This window comes from Triticum aestivum, chromosome 4B (assembly GCF_018294505.1).
Source record: "Triticum aestivum cultivar Chinese Spring chromosome 4B, IWGSC CS RefSeq v2.1, whole genome shotgun sequence".
Taxonomy (NCBI): domain Eukaryota; kingdom Viridiplantae; phylum Streptophyta; class Magnoliopsida; order Poales; family Poaceae; genus Triticum; species Triticum aestivum.
In genome coordinates this window covers 244,186,195-244,190,992 of record NC_057804.1, presented here as the reverse complement: position 1 = coordinate 244,190,992, position 4,798 = coordinate 244,186,195, and the positions used below count along the sequence as shown (strand labels likewise).

General features: G+C 36.6%; 1 long non-coding RNA gene across 1 annotated transcript; it reads right to left on the bottom strand.

Moving 5' to 3' along the window:
- Positions 1 to 966: 966 nt before the first annotated feature.
- Positions 967 to 1,286, bottom strand: LOC123094747 (uncharacterized). The gene is made up of 3 exons (XR_006445943.1): positions 1,231 to 1,286; positions 1,080 to 1,155; positions 967 to 1,003 (listed from the first exon to the last, which is right to left on the bottom strand). It is a non-coding gene; the product is annotated as an uncharacterized lncRNA (long non-coding RNA).
- Positions 1,287 to 4,798: the final 3,512 nt, after the last annotated feature.

Here is a 4,798-nt window from a genome sequence, read left to right as displayed (position 1 = left end):
AGTTTTTATTTCTAGTTTAGTAGTAGTATTAAAAGAAAACCCAAAAGGATTTCTCGTTCTTCTTTTATTTGTTGGGAGCTTTCCCGTGTAAATAGTTTTTCTCGTTTTCGTTTTACTTTTTCAGAAATACCAAAAACTCCAAAAATATTTCAGTGTGTTTCTTTGAAATTCTTTTCCTTTCCTTTGGGTCGTAAGGAGAAGACCACGATGAAAATGTTGAGTGGCTCTTATATGCATTATTGATGATCTAACAAAAAGCCCATATTACCTTGTCTTCTCCTTTGAATAAATGTTTGCGGATTCCATCTTAGTACAATGCACGTGCACTCTTATTATTATTCACATCGTTCGGTCATGCAAGTGAAAGGCAATAATGACGATATTTGACGAAATGATTGATATGGAGAAAAGCTGGTACGAACTCGACCTATTTTGGTTTTGTAAATATGATTAGCTCATCGTTCTAGATTCAACCCATTATGAATGAAACATGTTTGCAATGGCAATTAGAGATTATAGTTACTCATGCCATGCTTAATTAGCTAGGAGTGGATAATGGTTTGTCTTGTGTGCCAAAAATGGTTATGATGTAGTACGATAGGATGGTATCCTCCTTTGAATGATTTAAGTGGCTTGACTTGGCACATGCTCACTCATGAAGTTGAATCAAAAACAACATAGCCTCCAAGATATTTATGTTCATGGTGATTTATATCCTACTCATACTAGTAGAGTGCCCGTGCGTTGCCACGGGCTCTTGAAATATTTTACCAGAGTTACATGTTAAAATCCACATGTACAAACAATATAACACAAACTGAAGTCCATTATTGCAATGTCACAAGCTGAGTGATGTTACAACTTAACATCTATTACAAAAATATTAATATCTAGATGATGCGTTTAAGAAATTCTTTGACAATATCAGGAAAGTTTCCTCTAGCTTATTCCCGCGATGTTTTAGAAAGTATAATAAAAAATGCTTCCTCAATTCATACCCATCCTGCAGAAAAAATAAATGTAGTTAGTATGAAAAATTCAAGGAGAAGGTCTTAAAACATGTAACCCACAATACTAACCGCGCAAACCGGCTTGACCAATTCTTTACCGTTCCACCAGAGCATAAAATGAAAAACAAAATAGCCAGACACATTCCTGTAAAACTTTCAATTAACATTATAAATAATAGAATGATAAAAAAAGTAAATATTCTTGTTATGAATTCATTACCCGTCTATACTCGTTGGAACACCGGCCGGAAATAAACGATGCCATTTAGATATATCAGAATTCCACCCAGGTAGCTTTATTTCGAGTGCTTCTTTGAAATCCCTTGAAAAACTTTTTAATTTCAGTGAATGCCTCAAGTTTTTATCCTCTGACGATTGTGATGATTGAATAGGATCCATAATATATAGACGACGTGCCTCTTTGTCGATGAAGTACAGGATGTATCGGCCGATGGATGCATAGGGAAGATAAATCTACGAGTGGAGCTATTAGAAACAAAAACAAACCATGATAACAATGGTCAAAATATTTTATTTACCTTATTGCAAGATGAGATGTCGGTCTCCATCCCAGGCCAGCTATCAAATAATGTTGCCAACGTCTGGATAGTTTCCTTCTCACAAAACTTCTGACCTCGTGTTGACTCTAGCAGCATGGACTAAGTAAAAGAAATAAAATTTGGTTTCAACATGTTGATACTAATGGCACCTAGAATGAAGAGTTACGGTAACTTACACAAAATCGTAGATCCATGTAGTGTATAGGAGGGTCTGTGAACAATACTCCCTCGTCACATGCCAGCATATGCACGGCGGTGTTGAAGCAATCATTGTCCATGGGCTGCTCCATGTTAAGTATGCACTGAAGTTTCTTAAGACTTAAGCTCATTGGATCGGGTGTGGAGCTCCGGACCCATACCTTCCTGTAATTTGGATGGTTAGAAGAACAATAATATACATCTGCACATTAAATATTGATACATGATACTTACTCCAAACATCCAGCATCATTGTTCGACATGATGTAGTTGCAGAGGCCGGCAAGTATTTCACGTTGGTCCGTGGGAATGATAGTGTTTGGGGTGGGACGTTTCTCTTGGACTACGTCAGATGGATTATCCAGGATCTCAAGATCAGAATTAGCTAAAGTTTCTTTGTTGAGAGGCTGATGGTACATGGGACATCCTTTTAACTTATTAAGCTCTGAATCGAGCAAAATAATTGCTAATTTTTGTTGAAAATGTTTCATATCCTCCTACAAAACAAATATGAAAACAGTTTATAAGATATTTTGATTAAACATTATGAGATAATGTATAAAACTAAAATACCTGCGTAAACTGGTCTGATAGTCCATGTGGTGTCCAGTATTCCATATAATTTAGCATAAACAATCCACATGATACGATATAATATTATAAAATAATGCTTTAGAATATCAGATAGATGAATCTAAAACCAAACTATTAAAACAAGTGCTTACCCATCGGTTTGTATTGCCTCCTGAATTTGCTCTACAACCGTCCATTTTGTAACATTAAGATCAGGCCATTTATGACCTTTGATAAACTCTGGACTATGCTCTGCAAGTTTCAGCCATTTCTCGAGCCCTAATAACTTTTATATATATACGAGATATGTTAAGGATGAAGTCAAACAAATAAATGCTAAGATGAGAAAAGAAATAGATAGTTACCGTAGTAGCAAGGTCATTGCGTTTGACATTCTCACCAAGTGAGTCCAATACTTGGATCTCTCGTTTTTTGGCGTTGGCAACTGCTAGATACCAATGGTAGCCCGGCATGTTAATCGGAATGAATAACTGGTGTAAATAAGATACAAGTCACAGTCACAATTAGATATAGTTATTAATAAATCATTAAACATATGAACTAAATAAAAACAGTCTATAATTATATGCATGGATTATGAGACAAAAACTAACCATATCTTGTTGTAGATAACTATTAACATGACGCACGATGCGACGATATTTTGATGGGTCTATGTCTCTTTCCCCGTCTTCTTTTATTTGGCCCGATACAAACGTGCTAATAATATGTACCTTTTCACTCGCCCTGTCTTGTAAATGCTCGTGAGCAAGCATGCAATATATGTAAGCATTTATCACCTGCAAACAATATTTAAATTATATTTATACATTATGATATTATATATAATCAATTAATTACAAAGATTATGCAATTGGTCTTACACCGTCATGTAAGAACATGTCATTTTTAATAAGGCATTCCAAATCGTCAGTTGCTAACAAGGCATCTCCAATGTCCACAAACTGGGTATTCTTAGGGGCAGACTTGATTGATTCGATGACTGTAATATCTCTAGAGGTACAAACATAGTCTATGAAATTCATAAAAAAGTGAGCCAGCTTAGTAAACAATAAAAGCAAAATTAGTTGAATACAAAAGACAATATCACAAAAAATGATGATAATAATATAAAAAAATACCTTGTGGAATAACATGTAAATTAGCATCCTTTTTTGGTTTATTATGAGATATAACCTCTTCGACGTGATTATGTTGTGAATTTCCGGCCCCTTGCAGCGACATTGCATCTGAACCCTCAATGGATTCTTTCCATGCCAACATGCAATTTAAAATGGTTATGATGTAGTATGATAGGATGGTATCCTCCTTTGAATGATTTAAGTGGCTTGACTTGGCACATGCTCACTCATGAAGTTGAATCAAAAACAACATAGCCTCCAAGATATTTATGTTCATGGTGATTTATATCCTACTCATATTTGCACTCAATGTTGATTAATCTTAATGCATGTTTATGACCATTGTCGCTCTCTAGTTGGTCGCTCCTCAATCTTTTGCTAGCCTTCACTTGAACTAAGCGGGCATACTGCTTGTGCATCCACTTCCTTAAACCCATAGTTGTTCCATATGAGTCCAGGATACCTACCTATTGATACGTCTCCAACGTATCTATGATTTTTATTGATACATGCTATTATATTATCTGTTTTGGATGTTTTATATGCATTAATATGTTATTTTATATTATTTTTGGGACTAACCTATTAACCTAGAGCCTAGTGCCAGTTTTTGTTTTTTCCTTGCTTTTTGAGTTTCGCAGAAAAGGAATACCAAACAGAGTCCAAATGGAATAAAACCTTCGGGATGATTTTTCTTGGACCAGAAGACACCCAGGAGACTTGGAGTGTAAGTCAGAAGAGCCACGAGGTGGCCACAAGGGTGGAGGGCGCGCCCAGGGGGGTAGGGCGCGCCCCTACCTTGTGGGCCCCTCGCTGACCCCATAACCTAGATCTTCCTCCTATATATTCACATATATTCCCAAAATACCAGATGCATCCACGAAAACACTTTTCCACCGCCGCAACCTTCTGTTCTCATGAGATCCCATCAAGGGGCCTTTTCCGGCATCCTGTCGGAGGGGGATTCAATCACGGAGGGATTCTACATCAACTCTATTGCTCTTCCGATGAAGCATGAGTAATTTACCATAGACCTACGGGTCCATAGCTAGTAGCTAGATGGCTTCTTTCTCTCTTTGATTCTCAATACCATGTTCTCCTCAGTGTTCTTGGAGATCTATCCGGTGTAATATTCTTTCGCGGTGTGTTTGTCGAGATCCGATGAATTGCGGATTTATGATCCGCTTATCTATGAATATTATTTGAATCTTCTCTGAATTCTTTTATGCATGATTTGGTATCTTTGTAATTCTCTTCGAACTATCAGTTTGGTTTGGCCAACTAGATTGGTTCTTTTTTGCAATGGGTGAAGTGC